Source organism: Ambystoma mexicanum, chromosome 4q (genome assembly GCF_040938575.1).
Source record: "Ambystoma mexicanum isolate Mex_15411 chromosome 4q, UKY_AmexF1_1, whole genome shotgun sequence".
Classification (NCBI taxonomy): Eukaryota; Metazoa; Chordata; class Amphibia; order Caudata; family Ambystomatidae; genus Ambystoma; species Ambystoma mexicanum.
In genome coordinates, this window is record NC_090928.1 from 244703951 (window position 1) to 244727099 (window position 23149).

Sequence of the window (23149 nt, forward strand, 5' to 3'; positions counted from 1 at the left end):
TTCCAAGGACAGTCTGTTGTAGATAGGCCAAATCTGATCCGAATGCACCTGGCCCATTTCCCCATCATGATCCTCGAGCCAGTCTACCTTAGCTTACCACAGAAGTCTGTACACTGCTGGTTTACTTTCCTGACTGGAGGGTACATCTCTCCCTGACATTTGAAACATCCTTTAGTTTGGATAAAGGTGATCCCTAGACCATGCGTTGGAAAAAATATTGATGTCTCCCCTAGAGTGAGACCTATAGCAATATGCAAGACAGAAGGATAAGTACACTTCTAAGTAACCTGTGTAGTAAGAATTATAGCTGGACAAAAACAAAATGTGACCACAATAAAGCCTTTGTGTAATGTACTACATGGTTCATTTGACGCAATTAATATAACTGACTATTCAATGCATCCATTTACTTTAATGGGTCGCTGTCCACATTAATGGCATGGGTGAGGGCACTCTAGCACAAAGCACTCATCAAGAGAAGCACATACATATGTTCACCTGCAATACGCAGTGACTAGGTAGCAGAGAGGGCAGTTTTCTAGCACCAAAACACTGGAATGAACCCTGCAACCAGCCTTCTGTTAGACTTCAGAGGTAGCTGCTAGAAACAGGAAAAGTTGGTTTCACATGTATGCTACCACATCAGGTACAGCAAACATTATCAGAGCACCCGTTTAAGAAAGGAACTTTGGAGACCTTTGGGGACCTCAACTGGCAGTAGAAGGATTACACAAGAGGTACAGGAGCCAGTGGTGCAATGTAAACCTCCTCTGACTGTGAAACTAGAGGTTGTATCTTGCACCCCTATCTGGTTTGACATCTTTCCAGACTTCTGGTTTAATTGCTTTAAGGTTTAGTCCAGTGTATCTCAGTGTTTGCAATATAGTCTTCATTATATGGGTGGGACATGCTGTGAACATTCATGGACAGGGCTGATTCTATGGCAGTGCAAGACTAGGCAGCATTCTAAAGCCTCACCATCAAGGCTCACCAGATGGCCCTTAAAAGTAAGAAATGGTTTCTATTTCCCTGCATGTGTGCTCTAATGGAGTCGGGTTGGGTTTTGGCTTATGTTCAGGAGACAAATATCATATTTATATACTATGGCAACTGTCCGGCACAGCCCCCACCTGCAGAGCAAAGAATATTTTTTGGCTATGATTCTGGCAGGAAAAAATCCTGCCATCGAGGGCAGCAACATTTTGAAATACACAGACACACCCGACAGCTGGTAGCGAGCAGGGCTGATGTGTCTGTCCATGGGCAGGGCAATGAGCACTCTTCTCTCTAGCCCTCTGCCCTTCACGTCCCTGATCGGCCACGATCGGCCACGATCGGCCAATGACCTCTCTATGAGAGCTGCAGTTGAGCTTTTTATGGACCTCAGTAACTCATGGACAGGTGGCAAATTGTACACCGGATAAAGGCTTAGCCACAGATTTCTGGCTGGTGGGCTGAATCTGGGTCTTCTCCAACAGGCTCGCAGTCAAACAGGGCTTCTAGCGGCTGAAAAAGTGGGCTCCCCAGAAGACAATGGCAAATGATTTGCATAGGCAGAGCCCCATCTCTCTCTCTCTCGCTCCCCTAGACGTGCTTACTCTACAATAGCAAGTATGTTGCGAATGCATAGAGATGGAGGTGGGATGGTTAACTGGCAACTCTGAGTAACTAAATCTGTAGTGCTTGGCTGCGTACCAAAGCAGCAGCAGAGCCCAGGCCCTGGCACATAAACTGTGACACAGGGAGGAAGGCTGTGGGGTCTCAGTAACTTCAGGAATGGAGCCTGTGACTGACATGACTTCAGGGCTTCTAGCTCCCCCCTCCTCAACCAACCAAGATCCAAGAATCTATGCGTGTGAAGGATCACTTCCATGCTCAGACACCAGACACTGAGCCTTTTTCCATTTAGAAAACGTCCTGAAAACTTTTCCATGCAAGCACGTGGGTTCCCATATGTCCTAATTGTATCTATGCTCTCTCTCTGCCTGACTTCTGCGCTACACATAGCTTTTAAGTCCTGAAGCGCGTTTTGAAAGTGGCAATTGATAAGGCAGTGTTTGAAGGATAGTTAAATCAATAAGAAAATCACACACCTAAAAGCAAAGTATACAAGACATTGCTAAGCTTTATTCAGGATTAAGGCCTAGAACTATTTAAAGAGGTAGCATTAAGGAATGTTTGATAACACTGCCTAAAGCCAGCCAGCAATGCAGTGCGATGTGCTACGTAGAAAATGTGCAACAAGAAGGAGACAAGGCCATAGCACTAAGTTTGGTATAATCAGAGAAAAATACCTTTGAAACACTACTTTTTTAGAGCCACAAGTCATAGAATTGAATCGAGTTCTGTTTATTCGGTCAATAAGACTTACAAGTAAAGAATGTTCCTCGCTTGGCAGGTGATAAAAAGTACGGAACTCCACGATTTCGCACGTCATCCTTATGCAGGGGCCATGCTCATCTACTTTGTATCATTCCGATTTGGTACATGTGCTGCCGAAGCGCACAAAGTTAAAGACACCCCACACAGTATTTATGACGCCAGAATGTGCAGGCTTTTTAACATAGGCCCACTTGGTATGGTGTAACTTTGGCCAGACACCTATTATTTATGGAGGAGATATGAATATGAGGGTAAAAAAACAATGATCCAGGTTTCTTCACTGCTCTTTTAATCCAAAATAACTGATTTGTTTGTCGGACTATTACATTCAGAGGTGCAAAGGGTCATGGTCCAGGTTGCATAGAAAGAGAGAAGACGCATCACAATGGCTTAGTGATGTATGCCTGAAAGCAGCCCAAAGGTCTGATAGGCCAGAAAAAAGATTCTGTGCTTGTGACCATGTGTTTGTGGGTCAGTTACCTCTTCATGAATAATCAGCTGTATATGGTGCCACCGCCAGAGGGTGCCAGTTTGATGCCTGCAGGCAACATATGTATTCTATGACTGATTTCAATTTTCTTCTGGATGACATGCTTAGGATGCCTACCCCCTCACCCATTTTCCACCGGTCTAGTGTCATTATATACGCAGAGGAAATCTCTTACACCAGGTATTAGATCAAAGTGAAGTAATTTTTTCAACTTGTGAGGCTCGTGGTACTAACTCTTTTTTGGGTTATAACTGAGAACGTTTGATACTATAAGTAAATGTTTAAAGCATATATTCCGCTGCAGGGCTCTGCCACTTACATTTGAGGGTCAGGACTGCAGGGAGGCGCATGGTAAAGAGCGACCCTCGTGAGTATTACCCCGAATAGTATATATGACATAATTCCCATGGTAACGGCCTGGAGATTCTGATGCTCCCGTTAAAAAGGAAAAAAAAGAATGTTTATGATTTTAAGTTTTTCTTAAATTCTATTGTATTATCATTCTAATAAAAATAATTAAACATTAAAAAAAAAGTAAGGAAGGCAATAATGTAAATTTGGTTGTTCCCGTAGCTGGATGTGGTGATCCAGAAAGGGGGAGACCTATGGCAATGAGGGGTATTACTTAAGTGAGAGCAGGGAGAGAGGGTGATACAATTATTGGCAGCTTATGAGAGAAGACACATCTGACGATTCCTTTACTGGTCCAGGTAAGAGGCCAAGTGCCACCTATGACAGGGGGCTTCTGTTGTAGGGAGTGCCCTGTGCCCCATCCCTCCTGGTGCAGTGTTGCCCCGTCACTGTTCACAAACATTCTCCCGCGCATGGAGTCAGTATTAGCATAGCTATCTGAGACAGGAACTGTCACAGGTTTACTCCTGGCAAAGCCTTTGGAAGGCATTTGGAACCCAGGGAGGTAGGAAAAAAAAGGCCTCATCAACCCTTTGGCGCTGCTGTAAAAAAGTGGCAGTAATTCAGTTCCAAGCCACTATTTTCCATTACCGCACCGCCGAGTTATAGGTTTGACGCGAAGTGAAGGATTTACCTCCAAAAACACTCTGGAGGTAAATCTCTCACTTCAAGATAAAAAAATCATCTGATTTACTGTGGCGGAATTACCGCTCGCAGTAAACCAAATAAGTCCCCATGGAGTCCAATGGAAAACGGGGTCGAACAGCCCTGCTACCAACTGATAATCCTGCAATAAATTTACGGACCCGCATGGCGATTATGGTAACCGAGATTGGTGGTAATTTCTCTGGAATGACTGCCAAAATCATAATAAGGCCCAATAGCTCTAAATATGAGTTTAGCTGTGCCATAGAAAAGTGGCAGTAATTCTCATGCCGCCACATTTCTGACCGGGAATTGAATTACCACAATGCCATATTATAGGTTTGGCATCAAATTGGAGGACTGACCTCCAGCATATTGCAGCCCTCCATTTAAAGGTCAAAAACTGCTCGATTTACAGTAGTGGAAATACCATATGTGCTAAATGTGACAAAATGCCGATGTAGACCTATGGCCGCCAAATGGGGAGTAACACAACTGTTACCTCACTTAAAATCCTGCCATAAGTTTGAGGGACCGAGCGGTGGTAACTGTAAAAGAATTTGGCAGTAATCCCTCAAGAATTACCACCAAACTCGTAAAGGACCTGTTGGGGAGAAGCTGGACCCCCACCAGGGCAGTGGGGGGCCAGCAGCCATACCCTCACCAGCTGTGGGAGACACACCTCCCATATGGCCCACAGAAATGCAACAGAGACCCCAGCAGGCTGCCACATGTTCCAAACTGCGTTTATTTCTGGGCAGCAAAAAAAGAAAAAAACACGCAGAGCATCGTGCACATCGAGAGTTCAGGCGCCGTCTCCCCCGGGGCTGGCTTTCAAGCCAGCTTTGTAATCACACTGCAGGCTGACCTCACAGAATTGGATCAGCTCCCAGACCCCTATCTCCTCCTGCTATTGGCTGCTAAGTGATAGGTTACCTATGTAGCCCTTATAGAGAGCCTGACAATTGGATGTTAGCCTTTTGCGTCAGTGGGTTGGTTTAGCTGTGCCAGCCCCCCATTACCTAATTCTAACTTGTTGCATTATGACTTTGTTCCCATAACTTTTTAGCTGAAGCAAGGAGTTCGCACCTGAGCTCTGAGCGCTGATTGGCTGGGCTGAGCCATTCTTGTTACAATTATGTTTCAAATGTTGTGCGAGTCTTTGCGAAAATGTCTTTCTTTCCTAGAAAGAAAAGAAAAAAACACACTGGGTTGCTGTGGTTTATTCGCATTTGTGGAGAATTAAAAATGTTTGTCTGCAGAAAGCAATCTTATCTTGAATGCGCGACCTTGGCTGCTCGTGGGTTTTGCAAGGAGCATTGCTGAAGGCTTCTGCAGCCAGTGTTCAGTGAGAGAAATGAACTTGGCTGTAATTTTCCGGAACCATGTCTTTACACTGTGCAATTAGACCATGTTAATTCATATAGGCATTTGCAAGCCTTTTAAACAGGGATTTTTGTGTTTGTAGATTCTGATATTGCAGCATTGATTCTAATGTAGCATGGAAGTTGCACTGTTGGTGAAGTGGGTGTGTTTCAGCATATTTGTCACCCATGGGTGCGCTGGGGCCTGGTTCAAATGATAAGTGCGTTCCTTTTTCTTCCTGCTGTTCTTCTGTATATGCGCCTGGGGTGAGGGGGCATGGGTTTGATCTCGATTTTCCTTTGTCGACCACACCACCAAGCAACATTCACCTCCTTCCGGTCTGCATATCTTTGTCAATTCCTTGAAGTATCCATAATTTTTTGCATTGTTGTTGATGAACAGTACATATAGGAGTGTTCTCCTTCTGTGTTCCACCACACTCACTTCCCTTCGTACTTCCTCTGATCACAGGGAGTGGCCACCTTTATTACTGCTGGAACCATGTTGCACACCGCTATCTTCTCCCTTAGTCCGGCTCTTCCTTTCACCATGTCTCTTATTTGCATTCCGATGTCTTCTTCTGTTGTTCTCTTACATCTTGCAATGTATCTCTATCTTGCACAATGATGCTGTGCTCGGTACTAGTCCTTCCGTTATCACCTTCAATCAACCAGGCAGTCATGATGTCATCCATTACCATGCAAGCACTAGCTAGTTCTTTGCTTTCTCTTTTCAGATGCATTTTTTGCTGATCATTCTTTAGTATGCTGGTACTTCACCCAATCATTCTTCTGTCTCGCTCGAGAAGTAATTCCCCCCTCTTTTTACTCCTCTGTCTGTTTCTCTTCTTCCGTTGTTTTCCATCTTGGTGAATGTGTCATTCTTCACATCTTCCTTGGTCATCACCAACAAGGGCTTGCTGATGCGCACCAATGAACAGTCTCCTCCCCAATTCAGTGGTAGTTTCTCTTGATTTTTAGATGCATGTGCTCAATAGTAGTCCATAAGCAGTGATGTTCCTGCTCTCATCTCGCAACTTCTCTCAACCTTCTTGCATCCAGCATGATTGTCCACTTCTTGTCACTGTTGTGCTGGTAACATAACGTTGGTACCTTAACAGTATACGTCCTTCTTCATTCTCCACGCAAGTGACCATCTTCGCTCTTTTGTTTCACTCCGTTAGGCACTTACCATATTTTTGTCTCTTATTTTATTTTTTCTTCTCTCTTTTTGTTTTTCTTTCTTCTTTTATTATTTATTTATTTATTTTTTCTTTTGGTGTTTTTTGTTTTTTTCTCTTGCAGCTTGCTCACTTGTGCATTTGCTCATTGTTTCTTCTCTCTCTGGTCACTTCCCACATACAGTTGTTCTCCAATTAGCTGCTTTATGTAATCATCTTCCATAGGGGATTACCCCCCTTTTTTTTTATCAATCTCAATGTTGCTGTCTTCCCTTGCAATCTTCTTCACACCTTGGGATACACAGGCGTCGTGCTCTGCTGTAGTAATTTCTGTTGTAATCAATTCTCTCACAGCATATGTTAAAGAGCAGTCAGGACAGCTCTCTCCAGTTGTGTCCCTACCAATTTTGTACATGTGTGCATGTTGTTGGTCACTTCTGCTATGTGTGTTATGTGTATGTTTTACTCCCTTTGTGTCTGCCCTTACCTCTCCTTACTTTAGCAGCAGCTTTTCCTCACCCGCTGACTCCGTAACTCTTACTGCTTAGGTTAGGGAATGTTAGCAGGGGATACAGCGGTAATGCTCACTATTACATATAATTTTCAAATTACCACCCCCATTATTTCGTTCATCATTAATAGCCCCATCGTGAAGGTAAAAGTCCTTATTTGCGTTCCCATAACCACTTACGCTGATGGGTCCTTGCAGCTGATGAGATGATAAAGTTGCCCGCCTGAAAATCGCAAGAAAGGCGTTAATACGTTAGTACTTGTTAGTAACCTCAAGCTCTGCGAACTAAACAATAACTAAGGGCAAAAATGAAACCTCCCCCTGGACATTTCGTGTTTTCAAAATTTCTGAATATGGGTAGGGAAAATCTTGGGCTGTTTATTCAATGGAAGCAAGGAAATATACTTCAGGGTAACATGCTCTAAGGGGTCTGAGGTTCCTGATAGGGTGGGCAATTGAGTGGGGAATGCTTCACGATGGTTTAATTAGTAGTCCTCAGTGTTACTAATGGAAGATAACATTAAGGAAATTTCCTACACATTTCTAACAGCATACATACGCAACAACCTGCATGTGCGGGGAAAAGAGAAGGAACAAAACAGTGTTACAGCTGTAGGTGCACAAAATGTAATATGAAACTCAATTAAACTTTGGACATGCGTGTGTCGGTCCCTATTCTAGTTGCTAGTGTGCGTTGGACCATAGGATGGCCATGTTTCCCTAACTCGGGAGTGTTCGTGCTATTTTGCAGTTCATGAAAATCTCTTGCGTTGGCCCTGTTGATCGTTGCTCCCTCGTTGCCAGGGTGGCCACCGCTTTGTAGGGCTTGACGCCTTACACATCTAACAAAGTCTGTCAGGAGGGGAAAATGTCCCACTGTAGTCCATAGCCATTGGGTGTTGGTTGTCCGTTGTCTTCAGGCCTGCCCTGGGTCCTTTATATCTGGCGAGAAATTAAATGGAAGCGCTTGAGACCTGAGCATTTACAAATTCTTCAATTTTTTGACCTAACCTGTCTGAACTACTCTTGCACTATTCAGTGTCCTAGTGGGAGGAGCCAATGGTACATTTATGCACCATCCTGTCACCACCTGGTGGCGTTCAATGACGGTCTGACCGTAACTTGTTGCGCTATTCGAAATGTACCCAGAAAATGGGTAGGCACTTAATTTATGTGAAGATACTCATTACACACTTGGATCATATATACGCAATTTAGGTGCTAGTGTACAAATGGGCCTTTGGATCTTTATATATACTGTGCTTTTGTTGTAAGCTATTTATAGTGCGTGCCTTTGTCCCGTGGGGCATCAGGCACTGACAAGCTAAACAGGGAAACATCAGGGTGGTAAATTTGTCATATAGGGTGGCTGTGTTTCTAAATTAAGTGGACCATGTTACTTAGTTAAGATAATCGCAGGGTTTTTAAATCTTTTTTTCTATGGCTCCTCTCTCAACTTCTCAGGGCGTGTCTCACAGTGAACTGCAGGCACTTTAAGCTGGTACTAATGAAATTCGCTACCAATTATTCGCTACCTGTCCCTCCCCCCTCTTTGTATTTATTTATTTATTTCCTCTTTTCTTTCAAACCCAACTCTCACAATTTACTCCCATTCTCTCTATCCCACCCCATGTCCACTTTTTAAACCCTACCTACTCTGTTAATTACTCATTTAGTCTAGTATTTTATTACTCCACTACTGTAATTACTGTTACATTTAAACAATATATTTCTCCCCCCAATATCTGCTCTCAAATTTTAATACAACCATTATTCTCCAGTTCGTGCAGCAATTACCTCTTTCCCTATGTGTGTTGGCTAATGCATTTGTGACAGTGCTGTGTTCAAAAGCGCTAGTGGCATTACTACTTGCACTGTGTTATTTAGTCGCCAAATTGAGTCTGTTGGGAACATTGATCATCCACCCTTTACCTCTATTTCTCTCCTCCCGTGGTGAGCTGTCAATGAAATGTACGCCCCCCCTCAAGTGCACCTTCCTCCACCTTGTGTGTCTCATTTAATTGTTCTGTGTTATTCGTGTATTCATGAGCCCAGTCTCCTCGCTGAAAGATGTGTGCTCAAAATGTGGCTAAATGTACTCTCTTGTGATGTGCCATAATTATGCACTGCACCCCCCTCTGTACCGTGCACCCCCATTATGCTTAAACAATCTTCCTTACTTTCAACATGTGTATGCCTGGTCTTTAAGAAGTTATGGATTTCTCTGTTAATAAGGTGGTCATATCCACATCGCTCATGATGTCACAAATGTCTCTTCCCTAATGCATGGCCTAGTCGCCCCACTGTCACCCAGAAAAGAAAATGTTTTGATACCTATCACCACCCCTATGCAATTGTCCTCTGCATTATTGAGTGTGCGTGAGTGTGTGTGTCGGCGTGCGTCTCGCCCGCTCTGTCGGGGAGGTGGAGCATGAGTGTGTGTGGCAGAGTAAGTCAAATCAAGTTTGTTTTGGGCTGTCCTATTAGGTGTATAATGTCAATCTATGTCCTTTGAAAGGTTTGTTCCCCACCAGGAAGACCCCTCCCAGTCATGTAACCGGTACCGTTGCTATTGTGTCAGTGTTCTGTATGGGTGCTTACTGCTGTGCAGGCCCCTGGGTTGTTATTCTTGTCAGTCCTGGTGTAGTGGTGCTGTCATTTGTTGTGTCTGTACATGTAGTGGTGACAGTGCCTGCGTTGGTGCTTGTGGTGTCTGCTGAAATGATCCCGTCCTGCCCCATGTATCCTCCCCACATGGGTGGTGCATATTATGGTGGTTGTTGACACTGCTATTGTGATGCTTGTGCGTGTGTGTTGAGGCTGTTTTTAACTGCCCCTCCCATTGCATACTTTAACAATTTATTTTCTGCCTGCTTGTCCTCATCTGCCTTTCTCTGCCTCCGCTGTTCTCTTGCCACAATCTACAATGCACACAGTCAATGTCTAGCGCGCTATCCTTCCTTCCTCCCTTCCATAACCCCATGCATGCTGCACCACCCCTTACTGATCCTCTATCATGTTTGGCTGTGCTGTCTCGTTCAGTCCTTCTCTCCTCCTCCAATCCCTTTCTTCCCTTTCCAGTTCCCCCTCTCTGTTGCTATTGTTACTCCTTGCACCTCCCCCGTTATCTTCCCTTTAAATTTAATTCCTCTGTACCTGTGCCTTCAATTCTGCTTCCATGCACTGCAGCCCTCCCTTGCTCGCTCCTGTGCTGCTAGTGGGTTGTTGTGCACCTTCCTGTTTGTTCTCTTTAGTGTAGTGTGATTGTGTGTGTGTGTGTGTGTGTGGTGTTTAAATGTCCTTCTGCTGTTTTCAGTTCTCTCATGCAATTCATTCCTTTCTTACCATCTGTGTCATCAAATATTACACTCCCGGAGGTGCAGAAGGGTGAGTCCCCTCTTCCCTCTGCTCGTGCAGGTTCAGCGTCTGCTGACGCCTCGCTACTTCCCTTCCCTTCGTGCACACCGTTCAGCTGTAGCCAGGCGCTTTTTCCCCAGCTTCTTTCCTGTGTAAGTGCTATGCATGTGTGTCATTAGCGATTGCTGCACGCTTCTGGAGAAGCTGCCTATGGGCAGCCATAGTCTAATTTATTTACCTTCAGTACTTATGAATCTTTGCACACGATGTTTTACTGACTTATTTCGGCATGGAAGCTGTGTGCTACACAACAGGTGAAGGGGAGTCATTTCTGTATTGTGTGATACATTTTAACTCTATTCAATTTGAAAATTTCGATAGTCCGCTGTTCAGGGAGCAAAAGATAGAAGATAATTGAACATTTTTAAACTTCTGTGAGCCTTCTTGGCTCCGCACCTTAGCCAGTGCACTCCACGTGCTGCCCTTCTTCACCAAACCATTGCCTTCTCCGGCACACCCCCACAATCTTGCGCATGTGTCTTCCACACACCGCCTCTGGGTAACCTATTCTCCAAATCCAAAACTACACCACTATCTCCTCACCATCAAAACTCTGTGTCCTATGCATTAATCTGAAGGTGACGTCACCAAACTAAAAACACAGTGCAAATGAACAGACAAATGTGCATACACAGAACAATAACCCATTTCTCCCAACCCCACAAAAATCCCAAAATAAAACCCCACAATCCCCACAGCTGTCTTCCTGTTTCAACTGGAACAAGGTAAAACACAATAAAAACTCTTATAATTGGACTGCGCACACTGCGTCGCCTCGCGTGTGATATGCTCCTCACCAGGGGACTTTCACCAGCCAACTATCTTCCGCACTCGGGAACAATCTAGCTACCTCCTGCGGGGAAACATCATCCACTCATTGAACTAAAACGGTCAATTAGCAGGGAACCTCATCTACTCATTGATCTATAACGTCAATTCATAGGAAATCCAGACCCCCGTACATGAAATAGCCATCCAGACCAACCAGCGCGGCACTCCTGTCCTATATGTGGGGAGTCACTACCCCACCCAATAGGCCCAAAAACACAAGAAGGGACAACTGCCACCGCTCCAGTCCCAACAATTCACGTGCCGATCACCACCAATGCGCCGAATTTTGCGACAATGTACAATCACCCACCACCCAATTTACAATGCCTCCCCCAGTTTCTACCCAAACAAAAGAACTTAACATTTCTGCAACATACTGATCAACAATGCATTATAATACTTGAAACATTTCCCCCCCCTCAAAGCCCATGTTGCTGGTTGACTTACATTTCCTATGCTGCGCTGGCACTTGCTCTGCTGCTGGACACCCCCTCAAGGCGCTTCACCGGACCCCTTCTCCTGCAGGGCTCTGACCTGCACACAAGCGGGGTATTTCCAAGTGGCCCCCGATGCCTTTAGCCGGTTACGCATTTTCCGGTGGTCTTCAGGTGCAGACGAGGGTCCCACAGCTTCCTTGAGTCGGCGGCAGGGAGTGCAGTTCAACGCAGGGCTTGCGCAGGCAGTGCTCATTCACCCATGTTACAATGAGCCTCACAGAGGGCACCAACTTGTTGGGGAGAAGCTGGACCCCCACCAGGGCAGTGGGGGGCCAGCAGCCATACCCTCACCATCTATGGGAGACCCCAACACCTCCCATATGGCCCCCAGAAATGCAACAGAGACCCCAGCAGGCAGCCACATGTTCCAAACTGCGTTTATTCCTGGGCAGCAAAAAAGAAAAAAAACAGGCAGAGCATCATGCACATTGAGAGTTCTGGCGCCGTCTCCCCCGGGGCTGGCTTGCAAGCCAGCTTTGTAATCACACTGCAGGCTGACCTCACAGAATTGGATCAGCTCCCAGAAACCTATCTCCTCCTGCTATTGGCTGCTAAGTGATAGGTTACCTATGTAGCCCTTATAGAGAGCCTGACAATTGGATGTTAGCCTTTTGCGTCAGTGGGTTGGTTTAGCTGTGCCAGCCCCCCATTACCTAATTCTAACTTGTTGCATTATGATTTTGTTCCCATAACTTTTTAGCTGAAGCAAGCATTTCGCACCTGAGCTCTGAGCGCTCATTGGCAGGGCTGAGCCATTCTTGTTACAATTATGTTTCAAATGTTGGGCGAGTCTTTGCGAAAATGTCTTTCTTTCCCAGAAAGAAAAGAAAAAAACACACTGGGTTGCCATGGCTTACTCGCATTTGTGGAGAATTAAAAATGTTTGTCTGCAGAAAGCAATCTTATCTTGAATGCGCGACCTTGGCTGCTCGTGGGTTTTGCGAGGAGCATTGCTGAAGGCTTTTGCAGCCAGTGTTCAGTGAGAGAAATGAACTTGGCTGTAATTTTCCTGAAACATGGCTTTACACTGTGCAATTAGACCATGTTAATTCATATAGGCATTTGCAAGCCTTTAAACAGGGATTTTTGTGTTTGTAGATTCTGATATTGCAGCATTGATTCTAATGTAGCATGGAAGTTGAACTATTGGTGAAGTGGATGTGTTTCAGCATATTTGTCACCCATGGGTGCGCTGGGGCCTGGTTCAAATGATAAGTGTGCTCCTTGTTCTTCCTGCTGTTCTTCTGTATATGCGCCTGGGGTGAGGGGGCATGGGTTTGATCTCGATTTTCCCACTTCATGTGTCACAGAGCTCTGAATGTCCCAAAAATATTGGCAGCCTGTAAAGTGCCTTAATCTGCATCCTAGACCCCTGAAATTCCCAAAAACATATTTGGCCTGAAAAATGAATCCTAGACCCCTGAGGTTGAGAAAATGTTGGGAGGCCAAAAAGAGCCTTAAAACACATCTCAGCTCTCCAAAAATCTAGAAAACTTTGGAGGCCCGAAAACAGGGTTTACGAATTGCCTAGACCACCTAAAGTCCAGGAAAAGTTGTTGGCCCGAAAAATGTGTCACAGAGCTCTGAACGTCCCAAAAATATCGGCAGCCTGTAAAGGGCCTTAATCCGCTTCTTACACCCCTGAAATTCCCAAAAACATTTTTAGCCCAAAAAATTAATCCTACACCCCTGAGGTCCAGAAAATGTTGGCAGGCCAAAAAGAGCCGTAAAACACATCTTAGACCTCCAAAAATCTATAAAACTTTGGAGGCCCGAAAAAGGGGTTTACGAATTGCCTAGACCGCCGAAAGTCCAGGAAAAGTTGGTGGCCCGAAAAATGTGCACAGAGCTCTGAATGTCCCAATAATATTGGCAGCCTGTAAAGGGCCTTAATCCGCATCCTAGACCCCTGAAATTCCCAAAAACATTTTTGGCCTGAAAAATGAATCCTACACCCCTGAGGTGCAGAAAATGTTGGGAGGCAAAAAAGAGCCTTAAAACACATTTTAGGCCTCCAAAAATATAGAAAACTTTGGAGGCCCGAAAAAGGGGTTTACAAATTGCCTAGACCCCCTAAAGTCCAGAAAATCTGGTGGCCCGAAAAATGTGTCACAGAGCTCTGAATGTCCCAAAAATATTGTCAGCTTGTAAAGGGCCTTAATCCGCACCCTAGAACCCAGAAATTCTCAAAAACATTTTGTTGCCCCAAAAATGCATCCTACACCCCTGAGGTGCAGAAAATGTTGACAGGCCAAAAGGAGCCTTAAAACACATCTTATTCCTCCAAAAGTCCAGAAACCTTTGGAGGCCCGAAAAAGGGGTTTACAAATAGCCTAGAGCCCCTAGAGTACAGAAAAAGTTGGTGGCCCAGAATATGTGTCACAGAGCTTTAAATGTCCCAAAAATATCGGCAGCCTGTAAAGGGCCTTAATCTGCATCCTAGAGCCCTGACATTACCCAAAACATTTTTGGCCCAAAAAATGCATCCTACACCTTTGAGGTCCAGAAACTGTTGACAGGCCAAAAAGAGCCTTAAAACACATCGAAGGCCTCCAAAAATCTAGAAAACTTTAGAGGCCCGAAAAAGGGGTCTACACATAGCCTAGACCCCCTAAAGTCCAGAAAAAGTTGGTGGCCTGAAAAATGTGTCAAAGAGCTCTGATCCTTCTCTGGTTTCAGACGCTTTCAGGACCACCATGCACGCCGGGCAGAGGCTCCCACTGGTGACCCTCGCCATAAACAGCAAAGGCCAGGTAGCCAGATTTTCTCTCTGTCAACAGCCTCCTCTTCAGCAATGGGTGGTCCCCCACTGATAAACCATCTAAAAGGACAAATTTCGTCTCATCTGGAGGCATGGCAGACGATCACAGAAGACTGATGGGTTTTGTTCGTTGCCCGGGCGGGCTTCCGCTTGCCCCTACACCACCCTCCTCTCCAGCAGACCGGGTCGCCTTCCCTCAGAGCAGAGGCACAGAAACTTCTAGACCTCAGAGCAGTGGAACCTGTTCCCTTACGGGAGCAAGGGGAAGACTACTACTCCCGTATGTTTACAGTGCTCAAACCCAACCAGGATGTGGATGGAATTGCGCTAAACACCATTAGACTATATGACAACAATTAGAGTACAATATTTCAATGGAATGAAGAACAGCCAACACATGTATCGACACTTGCATCATCTTCAAGGCTGAGTGGCAGAACCACATTCAATCATCATGTTTAAATAAACACAAAATATAATACACCAACATATGTACAAGATTAGAAATAACAAAATTGTAACATAAAATTGAAAAATTGAGAAATGATTCAACATAAAAACATAAATAAATATATAAGTAAATAAAGAACATACCAAGTCCGGTAAGAGGAGTGGTACAGCAGTTGTGGGGCAAGATTGGCATAGCATTAAGAGAACAAGAATATAGAAAATGTATATAAGCACAATGGAAATCAATACTGTTTCATCTTCAAGTGGATGTGATGTCCCATTGCACCCTCGCAAGACCACCATGCAGATCACGCACCCAACACCATGCCACGTGTATAGGGTGCTAATGCAACATAACTTTATCAAGACAAGAGACTGATCAAAATCCAAAGTCAATCCATTGTAGTGATTAATACACAGCTGCACCGAACATGAATTCCAAAAAATACCAGAAACCACATTCCGGAAAGGTGTACGCAATGAAGAAAACACTTACCAAAAAGATTTGGAAATGACCAGTAAATACAAGAGCCCTGTTGGAAAATTGCCAATAGTAAATTAAAGATCTTCAACCAGAACAAACCTGAGAGCAACTAAGTGACATAATTAAAAATCAATTAGTTCAATAGCAAGCGACTTACCACACTGGGCTTTAAAGGGTGAATACCCGTTGAGAAATATATATCCTTATCCAATATCAAAAGCCTAATGGCTATCACGCATATATCGCCTGCAATCAATAGCAAAAAAGTATCAAAGAAAGAAAGACGAAATGATGACAGAAAGCATTCACGAGCAAAGAGAAAATAAAATAGTCACTCACTCTGCAAATCGAGTCAGGTACGAGTAAAGTGAAACAAATCCAGTGGCTACCGTTCTCAGTCAATCTAAATAGAGAAAACTGCCGTCCACGTCCCAGGAGTGACAGTGGCTGCGGCGCGACCACATTACATCGCGTAAGTGACGTATATTGTCAACAATGTGACGTAGGCGCGATTACTGTCCACACAAGAACCTGACATGGCATTAAAGTAATCAATGCAAAATTGCGTTCGCCACAATAGTGTGGCTCAATGAGTGGTGATAGTAAATGAGTCCCAAATTAAACAACTGATTAGACACATTAGCAAAATTAAAGACTCAGAACATGTATAGTTAATTGAGGCACAAGCGAACACTACGGCAATACAGCAAAGTTCGCATGTTCAAAGACCGATGTCAAGGCCAGAAAAGAAGACATTGTATTGCAAACATGTTTACTAGCTAAGTAATTCACACGAATTGGCGGGAGAACAATAAAAAATGTGATTCTCTCAATTTACCAGTAACCCGAAAATGTGAAATCAAGAAACCTGTGTGGAGGAAATCATGTGTGATAATCATACCATTGATGTCAACCCTAAACGCACATAAATGCCGGCAAGCGAAATGCATGGTGGAGTTGCAAAGATGCAAGTAAGGGGAGCATTAGCATAATTAATGACAGTATATGAAAACTGATTAGTGGAAGTATTGGCCCACTTATACAACAAAATGTAACAATTAATCAGGCCAGATTCATAGAAAGACGTGCATCTCGTGGTCAGAAACGTTTTTTGGAGCGGCCACAGAAGGTTTATCAAAATACTTGGATGAGGCCCTTAAACCGTATGTTGTTCTAATGACTTCCTACATCAGAGACAGTTCTCATATTCTTCAAGACATTCTTGCCATCATTTGGCAACCTGATTATTTGTTGGTCACTATTGACGTTGTTTCCCTGCACACTAACATTAATCATGATCTAGCCTCTCTGAGGATAACATGCGTATAATTCAAGTGGCACATAAGCCCTCTACAAGCAAGTGGCTCTGGTTCTGCCATTGGTGTCTAGCCAAAGAGCTTGACCGCACACAGGCTTCTATTAACATTGTCTTGTCTTTTGTATCGGACCTTGCAGCCTCTGGCATCCATGTCTTATCATGCAGGACATACTTATCTGCCATTACGGCTTACATGGTTACAGACAGTTGCTCTTTTTCACTGGCTAATCCAGTCATCAAGAGAAACTTTGCAAGTCTTCTCCATATTTTTCCAAAGGTTCAGGACCCTCATCTCAAAAGGGATCGGAGTGTTTTCCTCACTGCTTTATGTCATAAGCCTTTTAAACCTATGGCCACTACCGAACTGAAGTACCTTTCTTGGAAGGTGGCTTTTTTGATTGCGGTAACATCTGCAGGACGAATAAGTGAGCTTCAAGCTCTCTCTGTCGAACATCCGTTCCTAACTTTCCACAAGGATAAGGTTGTGCTTTGCACTCACCCTTCCTTCCTTCACAAAGTGGTTTCTGAATTCCATTTAAACCAGTCAAAATCTATACCGGTCTTCATCCCAAACCCGGTCTCCGATGCAGACAACCTACACAACCTAGACGTCAAATGAGCTCTGAAGTTTTACCTCGACAGAACAAGCAAAGTCAGAAGCTCTTCACAACTCTTTGTTACGTTTGGTGACCCAAAAGGGAAACCAGCCTCAAAAGCGTCCATCTCTCGTTGGATAGCTTCATGTATTTCTGAGGCCTACAAAATTGAAGGGCTTCAACCCCCAAAGGGCATTCATGCACATTTGGTCCGTGGCAAAGCGGCTGCTGTTGCCTTCCAAAAATATGTCTCTTGGGAGTCCATTGCCAAGGTGGCTACGTGGGCCTCCCCATCAGCTTTTTGCAGACATTACTCTCTTGACCTGAGCTCCTGGGCTGAAGCCCAATTTGGCCAGGCAGTTCTTGAGAATTTGTTGAAAATGTGTTCCAATAAGGGACATTTCCATCCACCCATAATACTTATGGTCAGTGCTTGGGAATCTCCCACAAGTATGGAGGAAAGGGGGCGGGATGTAGGAGTATGACAAAGTTACTCACCATAGTGACTAACTTACTCCTAGTCCATAGACCACTTTCCTCCATACGCCCGCCCGATGTCCCCTCTAATAAGTATCCTCTATTGTTGCTAAACGGTCCTGGACCTGGTGATAGATAAGGACTGATGGGCGATGCGTGCGGCGGAGCTCAGGAAAGCAGAGCTACAGTCAAGTGCGGTGGTCCAGCATAACCATTTTTTTTTAATACTTTTCAGTGCTCCAAGCCCGTCCCGAAGGATGGAATGTCCCACAAGTATGGAGAAAAGGGGACTATGGACTAGGAGTACGGTAATCACTACGGTAAGTAACATTGTCATTCCCTCTGATAGAGTTTCAAATTCGTCTGCCTCCTCCGAGTCTGATTCTGCCAAAGGGAAAGATCTAGATAGATTGGTTTCTAAACCTGATGGACCAAGGACTGAAGTTAATTTGATACTAGAAAAAAAAGGTTGTGGACAAGGGAGATTTAGAGCACTATATCTAATGAAGGTATATGCTGTGCTGTTCGTGTTTTTAATATTATTCGATCCCACTGTTGGATGTTATAGTAGGACAGTGGAAGGATATCTAATAACAAATGGGTTTTAAAAAAACGAATCTTGTTGACCAGTTGGGACGTGCAGCTGGGAGAGCAAAACCTCTTTAAGAGTGAATACACAGTCGGAGTCAAGGAGCTCAACGATTCTATTCTCCCCTTCTGGTGGCACAACGATTATCAGCATGGATTCTCAATTTGTATCAATTGAATCAAATCCCACCCTGCAACCACATGTAAGGAAGGCATGGTACCAAACAGTATGTTTATGTTTATTAAGTTTATATAGCGCTTTAATCCAAAGCGCTTTACAGCATAACAACAAGGTACAATAATGAAAGAAGCATATTTACAAACATGAAACAAACCAGTGATACAGTATGTAGAACAATTTACTTAAAAGGTGGGAAAGAGGGGTGGGGAGGGGAGGGGAGAGGAGGTAGGTAAGGAAGGTTTCAATGTCTGATTTGAGGTCAGTGGGAGCAGGAGGAAGGGGGAAGGAGGGAGGGGATGGGAAGGGGGAGCTCTGGTGGTCCCCTGCGCTCCCTGGTGATTTCAATGTCTGATTTGCGGTCAGCGGGAGGAAGGGGGAAGGAGGGAGGGGATGGGAAGGTGGAAGGAGGGAAGGGGGTCAGGGGAGAGAGAGGTAGGGAAGGAGAGTCTGGGGGGGGAGTGAAGAAGAAGGGCTTTCAGAGAGGAGCGGAAGGATGAGTAAGTAGGGGTGGAGCAGATAGAAAGAGGTAGGGAGTTCCAATGAAGGGGGGCCAAGAGTTGAAAGGAACGGAAGCAAATGTGGTTGGGGATACAGTGAGAAGGTAGAGATCTGCTGAGCGAAGAGAGCGGGAGGGAGAGTAAAATGAGAGGAGGGAAGAGAGATAGGGGGGCGAGATCATGGAGAGATTTGTAGACAAGACAGAAGAATTGAAATTTTAGTTGTGGGAGGAAGGGGCCAAGAAGACAGAGTACGGATAGAGGAGTGGTAGGTGGATTTTAGGGGAGTCAGATAAGAGACAGGGAGTCCAAAGAGGAGAGAGGAGCAGTAGAAGAGGTGGGAGAAAATAAGGGAGGAGATTAAGAGTTTAGAAGCATGGAAGGTGAGAGAGGAACGTATCTTGCGGATGTTGAATAGGTGGTGCCGACAGGTACGAGAGGTGAGAGAGATGTGGTTGGAGAAGGAGAGGGAGGAGTCAATGTGGAGGCCAAGATTGCGGGCATGGGTGGAGATTGGGAGATTGGAAGGGGGAATGTGGATGAAAGGAGGGGGGAGGGGAAAGAGTGTTAGGAGGGAAGAAAAGTACTTCAGTCTTGTCAGTGTTCAGGGAAATAAAATGGGATGACATCCAGTTCTTTTATGGCCGTTAGGCAGGAAGATAGAGTATGATGGAGGCCGGGAGTGAAAGAAGAGAAGGAGAGAAAGAGTTGGGTGTCATCAGCGTAGAAATGGTGGGAAATGCCGAAATAAAAGATAACGCGGCGAGAAGGGAGGTGTAAAGAGATAAAAGAAAAGGTCCAAGTACAGAACCTTGGAGGACGCCATAGTTCAAGGGGAAGTTGGGGGAGGTGCGGCCGCCCCAGGAGACAGTAAAGAATCGATTGGAGAGGTAAGAGGAGAGCCAATAGAGGACAGAGCCTTTGAAGCCGAAGGAGGACAGAGTGCTAAGAAGCAAGGGGGGATCTACAGTATCAAAAGCTGCGGAGAGGTCAAGGAGGACGGACACAAGTGATTACAGTTCAAGGGTGTTTATTGAACTTCAATTGGGTTTGAAAAACACCTATCTAAACCTAAATCTAAAGATGGGAGCAAGCTACGACCATCAAATAATAATAACGCAGTCCTAGTGGTGTCTTGTCAAAATAAAAGTGCCTATACTAATAAACCTATTGCCAATCCTTACTTCTAAATACAAATAGTGTGGGAAACAATGTTATACAAAAGGGTTCAAGAAATTATATGTCAGGATATTCAAGCTGTTGTCTTCCCTTACCCACGTTTTCAGCACGGGACCAGGCTGCACACTCGAGCTTAGCACAGTCTCTGGCTTCTCTAGCACGAGGGTGCAGTTCAAAACTTCAACATCATGGCTTTCTGTGCCAAAGACTCTTTGCCATTTGAAGTCTCTTTTCCGGAGGGCCTGATGCAATACGAGAAACAACAAAGTTTCTTTCTCCATAGGGTTTCACGCATTACAAATTCGAGAAATGTTCTATTCACCCCGGGTACCCCTCTGCTGGGCTCAGACCCAGTTCCACACAAAACTATTGCGGGTGATTTTCACTTCACCCCAGATCCCTCTCCTTCGGGCTCAGACCCACTTTAACACAAAGCGTTCAGTTGCTCTCCCTTTGCTGGGCTCTGACAAACTTTATCAAGCAAAAAACCTTCTCAGGTGGTTTTCGCTTAACCCCAGATACCCCTCCGTCGGGTTCAGACCCACTTTAACACAAAGCTTTCAATTGATCTCCCTCTGCCGGGCTCGGACGAACTTTATCAACTTTGCCACAAATGTTCTTTACTGTATGAACATCGAAGACTTTTGATTGTGCACAGGGTTTTGCTTGACCTATCACAGGACCACTTCGATTCACAATTCTCTACAACTCTTTCAGTTTTCCGCTGGATACCTTACAGAGATCTTCGTTTGGGCAGCCACGTGGTGCCAGAACACTCTGTCAAAGGTATCATATCTTTGTTTCAAAGTTCAATCACTCATTAGCAGTTCAACTTTACTTGTGTCTTTTATCACATGTATTTCAAACAATGTTTGTTCCAGCACTCACCATACAATGTTGCAGTTTGCAACTTTGGCTTCAACACAGACTGGTCTTGTATCGGTCTCCCCAACTCACCGGCTCTGTTGATTTCACTGATGCTGCTTTGTTCGTGGAGCCAAGGACAGTACCACGGTGGCTGGTAATTCTCCCCGCCTAGGATTAATCAGCCTGTTTTCCTATTCTTACGCTTTCCCATCTCAAGGGCTCATGAAAGCAATGTTTTCTTGTCGAAAAGGTCAAAGAAACTTCTCTTCTGTTTCCCTGTCTTTCTCCTCTTGTTAAACTGCTTTCTTGGAACTGCTGTTTCCTCGTGTGTTTTGCCTCGCTCAGAGTGTGCTCTCGTGCTCTGCCTTTTATCCGTGTGGGGAAGCTTAATAATGGAAGTCAGGTGTGTGTGATGGTCAGTAATTACCTGACCTTGCCTGACCATTGTATTGGGACAAGTCAGGTATACGGCTCAGGGGTTAGTCTGTTTTGTGTCATAGCGGGCTGTCCGTGAGAAAGTGTTCGAGTTGTAAAGGGGGGGATTGGAGTTCCTAAATATCATACTTGGTAGGATGGGGTACAGGTGTTATAAGGAAAGGGATACAGTGTCCCACCATCCGGTGGCCCACTCCCACTCCCCAAAAGACCTCTCACCCAGGTGATCCTCCCGCACTGGTCCACCCCTAGGAATTGGATCCAAAAGTGATGGCCGTGTCCTGGCCACTTGGATGACAGATCCCAGGGTACTGGTGGGTAAGACACCTTTTGGTTTCTCACATGCTCTTCCCCTATGCAAGGTGGATATAATTGGTCTTTGTCTAGGATCTTCAATTTGAAGACCTTGGATAGTACAAGAACGAGATATATCCAAGGACTCTCGCATATTCCACAGGTTTCTTTTCCTCTGTGCTGGCAGAGGCGAGGTGTTTCTTTTTGTCTCTCAAATGTATCCCATAAACTGACCTTGAGTGGGTGACCCTGGATTTATGTGCTCCTTATGAGTCGTGGAAGGTTCTTGGTAAATGGTAGGTTCATGGTGTTCAGTTTCCGTCCAATCCCACATTGGACAGGTTTGAGAGTAACAGTTAGAGTGTCAATAGTCTTGCGGTATTCCCAATGGGGAGTTGGGGATTCCTGTAAAAGAGTGGAGTATGCAGGGAAGTCCCTTCGAACAACAACTTCTTCGGGGAGCCCAGGAATGATGGCTGATGCTATCAGATATGACTCACCCTGATGTTAATGTACACGGGTATCTTGGGGTATATTTCGCTATCCCTGCGTACACATGTAACACTCTAACTAGGGTGGCATTCCTGAGGTCCGTTGTTGTGACCAAATCAGCCCTTATGGCAGTTTCTTTGCTAGCGAGTCAATTAATGGTTTCACTTGTTTCCCATTGATCCAGGCCTTTTCATATGTGAAGTCAGCGGAGGACTGACACAAACATGATAAAGGTCTCCAGATCCTCTTGAGGTTCTTCTGCACTCTTCCCATTTTAGACAGTCTATTTCCATGGGTTCTTCCTTTATATTTTTAAGACAGTGCCTGGCCAAATGGCCAGCTTCTCTACATGAAAAGCAGATAGGAGGAGATGGTTTACTTCCTTTAGGTTCTTTTCTTTTACTTTCCTCTCTACTTCTACTTCTCTACTTCTAGGGTCAGGTCTTTTAACTTCCATTCTCTCTTTTGGTATCCAATTCCTTGGTTTTATAGGATTCTCCTCCCCCATCTAATACCCAGGGTTGGCAGCGGTGAGTAGGCTTAGGATCCTTCCGCTCCTCGAGTGGAAGTGTTTGGCTGCATCTGGGCTGATTTGGGCAGTCTCAATAGCCATGGCTAGGGTAGGTCAATTTAGTTGTAATACAGCCTTTTGCAAAAAAGGGGGTAAAGAATTGGTGAATTTCTCTAAAGTAATAATTTCTACCAATTTTTCCATGGTTTTGTTGTTAATCCAAAGAGCGATTGTGTTTTTAATTCGTTCTCCCATTTCAAGGGGGGTTTCCCCGAGATTTAGTCTAATGG

General features: G+C 44.8%; 1 non-coding gene across 1 annotated transcript; it reads right to left on the reverse strand.

Annotated features, from left to right (window-relative positions):
* Positions 1 to 2402: 2402 nt before the first annotated feature.
* Positions 2403 to 2506, reverse strand: LOC138468641 (U6 spliceosomal RNA). Its single transcript, XR_011268388.1, has one exon. It is a non-coding gene; the product is annotated as a U6 spliceosomal RNA (small nuclear RNA).
* Between the last annotated feature and the right edge of the window lie 20643 nt (positions 2507 to 23149).